General features: G+C 36.5%; 1 long non-coding RNA gene across 1 annotated transcript; it reads left to right on the plus strand.

The window, feature by feature from the left end:
* The first annotated feature begins 344 nt into the window (after positions 1 to 344).
* Positions 345 to 4542, plus strand: LOC113843614 (uncharacterized). The gene is made up of 3 exons (XR_005265155.2): positions 345 to 621; positions 2582 to 2715; positions 4083 to 4542. It is a non-coding gene; the product is annotated as an uncharacterized lncRNA (long non-coding RNA).
* Positions 4543 to 8666: the final 4124 nt, after the last annotated feature.

The following is an 8666-nucleotide window of genomic DNA, read 5'->3' on the forward strand; positions in this document are numbered from 1 at the left end:
GATTTCCTCTTTTGCCCACAGACTTCATTAACTATGTAGCTTTTTTAATCACCAGGCACTCACCCAAAATAGCCTACACATTGTTCGAGTGTCCTTACTGGTAGGAAGCATGACCTTCTCTCTGATACTGGGCCACCAAAAAAGAATGTAGTAAATTTTAATGTGATTGTAACTTAGCCAGCATTTACATAAAAGAAAACAATGATCTTCTTGTTATGGAGATCATTAATGAAACATCAGCAGTGGTCTGCAAATGCTACCACGTTGTGATCCAGCTGAAAAAACAGCCTTGTGTAACTTGAGTACATTGCATAACACAGGAAGTGGAAAAACAAACTAAATTTTCAAGGGCTGTTTGCATTTTAACTAGAGCTGAATGAAAAGTCTACAGTGAATAACTTTTTGAGTAATTTAACTATTGTATCCTCTGAAGGTATATCTATGAGGCTGAATAAATTCTTCCTCGCCTGTTCAATGCTGCTATTTGTGGTGGCATTTTTCAGTGTGTTAATCTAACATATGAAATTCAAATAGCATAGAATTTCAGATACATCACACATCACATGGCACTGTTTCTGTTTCCTGTTGGGTAAGGGTCTGAGTGCTCTGCAGCCAGGATTTGTAAGTAATTCAAAATTCATCTTCCTTGCTTAGTCAGGCATGTAACTTTGAAATTTACCAATTAGCCTCCTGAAAGATAAATGCAGTAAATCATGTGCTGTGATAGGTGAACTTGTGTTCAAATAATTCATGGAAGCATAATAATTTATAGAACTTTCTTGACATTATTTATCTAAGTATAGTTCAATACGTTTTGATGCATGTATCCTCCAGACAAACATTTCTCTCAGATTATATTCTTCAGTTGCATCTCACTGTAGAAAGGCGAAGTTGGAGAACTCAGCAAAATTTCAGGAGGTGACAGTCAATCAAGAAAGTCTTCAACTATTTCTTACAAGGTCTGCCATTTTCAAAAATGAAAATTTCCCATGAGGATCAAGTATGGAAATAATCTGAATCTAGTTTTTGACATCAAAAAATGTTTGTTAACAGCATTAAAAGACTTTCCCTGGTATTCAAACTTCCCAGATCAGAGGTTTCTTTAGGATGAGTGGAAGCCTCTCTCTTTAGGATGAGGAAGTACAGCCCATGGAAGTTTTTTGCTACAGAGTTTTTCAAGGAAATTGCATCCAGGCAAAAAGGGTAGAAACCAAATGTAAAGATGGAAAAATCAGGAAAATTAACTCCAAAATGAAACTGTCAGCTTTTGTTAGGTGTTTAATGTGTTAATTAATGTTAATTTATTTTTTTATTTTAATTAGTTTATTTTATTTATGTTAATTTAGTTTAATTAATTAATTTAACGTGTTAATTGAATATGTCTTTTTATGTGTTATGTGTTTTGTTATGTGTATAAACAAACATATGCACAGAGTTCAAGAGAAGTATATTGACTTCTCGTTAGCTGAAGATCTGTTTCTCTGACCCAGCTGAAGGGACACAGATATTACTGACCAAAAAAGGGTTGTTCAGCAATGACTAATAAATTGAGATTGACTCACTTGTGAATTAATAATAGATAGAACAGCCACACTGTAAATTGCATTTTGTCTTTTATTAGTAGGAGAGGAGAGTAGGAAAGGGTGCTGTGCTGGCTTATTTTTGTAAATAGCATGAAGCTGTGAACTTTTAAATTTCTTCTATGTACTGAACTCAACAGAATTGCAAGGCATACTCTCATTATAGTTTCCTTTGTTATTATTAAAATTAATAGCCATCTGGTGAGCATCAGCTTCAATATAAAAAATGATGTTCTTTAGTTTGGTCAGCCTTCAGTGGATAAGTGAGAGGCACGAAGGATCTGCATTTTCTCAGGCATTACTTGGCATTGGATATTTTCTGCCACCGGGATCTAAGGGTAATGGATGAGAAAGCACTTCACAATGGATATAATTACCATATTCCATGGGGCTGAAGTAACATTCACAGCCCACATTATCTGTTCAAACTCTGTAATACTAAATATGCATTAAGTATTGTGGTTTATTTGATCAACAGAACTCTCCCACCTCCCCTGTCCCTGCTCCCCAAGCCACAGATGGAGCAGTGGCTTTTCAATTGAGTGAGGACACCACAGGATTTATGGCTGCCTGGGGATTATTCTTTGGATTTGGGGTTAACTTAAAATTGGGCAATGTTTTTATAATTATTTTTTTCCTTTATTTTATTTTCCCCATGTGAAAAAAATCTGGTTTTGATATATATTATTACCCATGTATTTAAAATAAGTGACAATATGCAAACTGTGTTTCAAATGGTGCAAGACTGGCCAATTTCCAAGCTGGGTTAGATTTATAGGATAACAATATATTGTATTGTTTTGTGCCAAATTCTTGGACTGATGTGACACTTAGTTACTTTTAACACACACATACAGACCCCTACCTATATTTCTATCTATAAAATTTTATGAAATACAGCAAGTAGCTGAAAGATGCATGTTTTTTAAAGAACTGATTGTTTAAGGGAAAATATTCTAACTGTGTGCCTTCTACTGCCTTATTTGTTCTTTGTATTTCAGTGAAGTCTTGAAGACCTCGTCTGTTGTGATAGGTGTACACGCATGAGAAAAAAAGTGGTCTTTACCCCAGCTGCCCTGCAGCCAGGTAAAAAGGAAGAAACTGGAGTTGGATACACAGAACTGGAGAAAGCATTGTGGGTGCTTTGTAATATTGTGTTGTTGTTGATGATTCTTTTTTTTTTTTTTTTTTTTTTTACATATTTGTGAAAATAAATTTTCCTGTGCTTGTTGCTTCATTGCTTATGTCTCTCTTGAGTTACAGTTCACTCCTTGTGACATTAATGCTTCTGTTTATATGAAGTAAACAAGATGTAATGAATTAAAGGTTTCATAAACTTATGTGGGAAACCAGACAGGACAGCTATGGAACCTTTGTGAAAATCTGGCCAAGTTCAAAGGTTTGTTTTCTGACATTTCTTTTACCATGATGTGGCTGGGAAAATTTCTAAATTAAATATATTTCAAGTATACCAAGAGATAAACATATGCCTTTAAATTTTATTCTTTCTGTACCCATCTACCAATATAAAGTAAGCTTTTTTTTTTTTTTCCAAAGAAAGATCCCACCATAATAAGCTATTTCTGAATTCATTCAGATTTCCAGTATAATCTGAGGTGAAATTCATGTGGAATATGAAGAAATTAAGATTTTGTTAACAATGAAAAAACAATATTTCTGCTTTCTGTAAAAGTAATATCTTAAGGGTACTGCTTTTGATAAATACCTGTCAGAGTTTACACCATAATCTCAGACATAACCTGATTATACCCATGTTTTGGAGAAGCAAGTTTCAACATTACTTCTTGCTCAAGTGTGGTTGTATGAGTCTGGGCAAGTCATAATTGAATGTGTGTGTGGCAAAAATGATTTGGGTACTAATTATCTTGGAGATTGTTTGATTGCATGTGTGCAAAATGTATATCCTACATATTTATGGGTGGGTCTAGTGAACAAAGGTTATTTAAAATGTGGGTTCAATTCCACAAAATAGTGGTAAATAGTGGTAAAAATAGTGGTAAAAAGTGGTAAATAGAAGGGAAAGTTTAAAGAAAATAAAAAGACTAATAAAGGCAGAAAATGTGGATTATTTTTTTTAATTCCATGTAGGTTGGGTGTTTTTGTTTTATTTTTGTTTTATTTTGTTTAAAAGGAACTGTATTAGATTTGCTGTGATTCTCTGGTGGTGTACTGAAGCTGTGTTTAATTGCTTCATAAACCTGGAAGGATGTTAGCAACAGAATTCCAGAGATGAGTAGAGTTTTGTAACTCTTTCATTGCTGATGGCACCTTACTCTTGACAAGACTGATCTTTTGTCTTGTGCTTGCACCCTGCAGGGTCCATGTGTTTGTCTTGTAACTTCCCAGGCTTCTTGCAGGCTGATTTGTATGCCACAAATTCACATCTATTCTTTTTATTCAGGATTTCAGAGAGTGGAGCTCACATGCTAAATTTGGGAAATTTGGCTTAAGTTTTGTCCTCTGGTATTTCTTATTTTGCAGAGCCTGCAATAGAAGAGTTTGTTACAACCTAGGACGTGTCCTTCTGGGAAGGGAGAGAAGCAGATGCATCACCATTTTGAAGTGGCTGTCTTTATCCCTGGAAAAGCTTATTTTATAACCCATGGCTCTGAAGCCTGGAGTGGCAAAGAAATGACCGCAAAGTTTGTTTATGAACCTTGTGCTTCTGGCACTCCAGCAAAGTGGAGTCTTAAAAGTCCGACAGGCCAGAGATAATTTTCAGTAAAAAACTTGCATTGTTTTTGGATTGCACTCACTCCCTTCTATTTGTTTTTCATGTCTACTCCTCTGATCATTCTCATGTTTCTCTATTTGCAAAGCTGAACAACAAAAGAAAAAAAAACAACACACAACTGTTTGCCACACTAGGAAGTAACAGATTAGAAATACAAAAATTAAAAATGGCTGCATTGTTTGTATTTCCTCTTAATTAAAATGTGATGTTTTCAAAAGTACAAAAAATCCTTTTTATTTATTTATTTATTTATTTATTTATTTTTTAAGAAAACAAAGGTATTTTCAGTGAAAAATATTGTTTGAGAACTGTCAACTACTGGATGTCTTATATCCTCAAGTTCAGTGGGATTGCTTTGGAAGCATGTATAATCTAGAACTTTGAATAATTTACTGTAACTACTTTATTCTGTGATCTATCAGAGTCAGGCTGCAGTAATTGAAGCTGAAACAGCTTAGCCACTAGAACTGAATAAGACAATAGGGGTGAATGTACTTCAGCAGAGTATAAGGGTTTGATCAAAGTTTTGTGTGTTATCAGAAGTAATTCCCTGTTGTAACAGGAGATTGCCTGCTGATACGCATGTTTTTAACAGATACCAAAACCTATTTTCTATTATTTTTGCAGGAGGATGAACTTCTGTTCAACAGCCCATCCTTTAATAGAAGTAAGATCAAAGCAATGTCAAGCAAATGTTGCTAATCCTTTTGAATTAGTGGTGCAAGTTCATGAGGTCACTTGTAAAAGTGATGTAATATGCAGAAAACCTCTAAAAACTGAACATATGTTATATGTAAAGCAAGAAACAAAGTAAACTGGAACATTGAAATGGGACTTAGTGACATGCGTTCTGTATCCACATCAAAGGTCTGGATGGAAGGCACTAGAGACAAGGACACGGAGCTGGCAATGTCTCTATTTTTCTGGCTGCAGCATTGTACATAAATGCACATTGTGTTGCAGCAGTCTGAGCTTGTACTTCCTAGTTCAAGCTTCAGAAGGATTGCCAATAATAGCACACTTGCAAAGAGTTGGATATATTTTGCTTGTTAGTTTACCTCCATGACCAAATATATTACATTTGTGGATATGGTGATACCATTTAATGAAGTCCAATGTATAAAATACCAGTTGAAAAAAATATGAAATATCTTTTTTACAAAACAGTTTTTTGTATGTGTTGTGAAATAAGGGAGAAGAAAAATCCCGGTCAAATACTCAAAGAAGCTTATGGAATTATGATAGCTAAACAACTACAATACTTTTAGGAGCTAAGCTAATCACAGCTTCAGTCACAAATCATTTTGTAATCCTTTCAACTATAATCTCATGGCATAGTGGGACTCAACCTTACTTGTCACTGCTTTTTTGTTGGAGCAGCAGTATAAAAATAGTAAGTGAAGAAGGGGGTTCTGGAGTTCAGACTCCTTTTTTGAGGTGTTGCACTGTATTTAATATTGAACAAACAATTAAAAGATCGATGCTATGTCAGTTAAGAAATTACCTATGTTTAATGAATTAAAGAACAGTGAGAAGGGCACAGAAAAAATAGGAACATGGAGTTAAGCTGGTTCCCTAGTTGTATTCTTACCAGGACTTACTAACTAGTCATATTGCTAAGGGGAAAAAAAAAAGTCATTACTTACCTGTTTCTGTTTTGTGTTTAAGTACTGGATAGTAGTGACAGTAAGCTTGCATTTAAGGCATGTCTCAAAACTGTGCTAATGTGCCTCACTGTTTGGAAGTTAAGAGGAATGTTTGCTGTCTAGCTAAAGATACTATTTTGGTCTAGCAGGTTTAGTGTGTGAAAATTTGGTATTAAGAGATGCAGTTTTAAATTATGAGGAATACCTAAGAAATGTATGTTTGGAAAGCAGAGCTTTTCACCCATCAGATGTCTCTAAATTTATCCACTGCTTGGGAAGCCCACTGGAATTAGGTGACAAAGGAACCAGTATCATTAAGATTTAGAGTGGGGTGCAGACACTGGTATAGGGTGATTGCAGGTCCTGGAACCTTCGTGCAAAGTGCACAGCATTTCCCCCTCTAATCAGAAGCAGATATTCCCTTCCCAGCTGTCCCCTGTACTCTTGTTCACATTCTGACATCAGAAGCGTGGGCCAGGCAGTGAAAACTTCATTTCCCATAATATCTTCAAGGAAATCCATGGGATTATCACCACCTGTTACCACTGTGCAACGCTCAGATGCTGTTCCACTTTGCGAGGTGAGATAGAAAGTGAATGACAATTGCAAGAGTGGATGGTTGCAAAAGAGAGCTTCACAGGTAGGTTTTCCTGCCTCAGGATCAGTGTCTGGACATCTTGGGACTCTACGCTTCAGTCCAGCTTCCATGGTCTCCTTCTGATGCTTGCTTTCCCTGTTTATTTTCCTGCTTCATCTCTTTATGACTTTTCTGGTCTCTTGGTACCTCACTAATGCTTTTTGCTCCCTTGCTTTCAAATTGTTTCCATTAAAAAAAAAAAATCCCTGAATTTATTGTAACAGATCTGAACGTGCAGCCTCTAATGCTGGTGAGACATACGCTGTGGGTGGGATCCAGTTGCCTATATTGTGCTCTCGAGGATGCCCCAGGGCAGCCCACTTGGCCTGTGTTTGCCCAGAAGGGCACGTTATTTCCTGGAGGTCCTGTCTTGTTTGTCAGCCTCCTGGAGACATTTTCACATGCCCTAAGGCAGCCAAAATGCCACCAGACGCCTATGTTTACACAACTGAATCTCACCCACAGTGAAACGCTGCAGTCTGTGCAAAAAGGTTGAGAGAAAGTTTCCTGATGACATTTTTTTGACAGAAAATTTGGGTTTTATTTATTCCTTTGTGCGATATATGCCTTTTCTGTGGGCAGAATTCCCAGTGAAGACTTGATGGTTCAGCTCGCTCTGCACATGCACCCTGTCAGAGGGGAAAGAAACATTTCTAACCAGTTTCATAGCAGCCTTAGCTTACATTGGCGACTCCTGTGAATTATTGACTCCTGTGAATTACTGCCACTTAGGAAGCCTTGCATTACAATGCTATAATGTGCTGTTTGGAGCATTGTTTCCACTGTTTGTGAATCCTAATTTGGGCAGAAAAATGGAACAGGGACAGTTAGCAGAATAATAAGTAATAGCAGGGATGTTTGTCTTCCTGTCATAACTATATATTGTTATACCGGTTCACCTGGAAACTGAATGCCTTTTTTTTTTTTTTTTTTCCCCATAGTGATCTTGGAGCAAGTAACGCAAAGGTAAAGACTTGATTTTTTTAAAACAAAAGACAATATATTGCTTGAAGAATATGCAATCACTGTTCTGGCCCCCTTCCTTTTTGTTCTATGCCTTGCCTTACACAGCCTTTGTGGATAATGCATAAGGATTTATTTAGAAATGCAGCCCTCACTTCTGTGATCATCTCCACATGGGGGCAGAGGTCCATCTGTCGATCATTTTGCTGGGTGGGGTATTAATTTTGAAAAGAGCTGGGTAAAAGACAGCTTACATGTTTTTGATATTTCTTCATGTGGTTATGGTGGCTTTTGCTGCCCTCCTGTCTTCGAGGAGGGGATTTTCGGAAATGCTCCATTGGCCAAAGTCTGTTCCAATTATAGGCATTAGGAAGACTCTCCTGGGCACGATGCAAGTTGAGAAAGGACAATCATAATCATTCTTTAAAAAAAAAAATAAAAATCTCATCAGACATAATTTTGAAGACAGCAGGTAGAATAGTTGAAATGGAACACACAGTGTGCAGGCTGCCTGGCAGTAGCTGTGAAGAAAACGTGTGCCTGTATCCTTCACTGAGAAATGTAGTCATTGGTGTGCATTGACCAAGAGCTTGACAGTTTTTGTTGCTGGGCAAAAAAAGAGCAAAAAAGGAAACCAAGTACAGAACATATGCTGAGAACATAAGTCTTATAAGCAGATGACGGTTATTCTTTGATTTGTTATTTATCTACACCTATTCTTAATTTCAATATTCTGTTGTCATTATATCCTAGTTGTGATCCATCTCATTACAATTTATTCCACAGCATGCTTAAACAGCATGTTACATGGTTGAAAATTATTGGTGTAATTTATACGATATATCAGTAAAGGATGTCATTGGGGAAAGATCACCTAGGTGAACTGGAAAGGATAAAGTACATAAGAGTATTTTTAAGAGAAAGTGTATTTTGTTTCCTATCAGACGTCTTGTATTGGCTATGACATTGATTGTAGCTCTTCTGTTTGCCTGGAGGGCACATGAGCAATATTTTACCTGTAGCATAAAAAGTAATATGGATGTAATATGTGTAAGTAGTGCATGTCCCCAAGGAGAAGTTTAAAA

Source organism: Anas platyrhynchos, chromosome 4 (genome assembly GCF_047663525.1).
Source record: "Anas platyrhynchos isolate ZD024472 breed Pekin duck chromosome 4, IASCAAS_PekinDuck_T2T, whole genome shotgun sequence".
Lineage (NCBI taxonomy): Eukaryota > Metazoa > Chordata > Aves > Anseriformes > Anatidae > Anas > Anas platyrhynchos.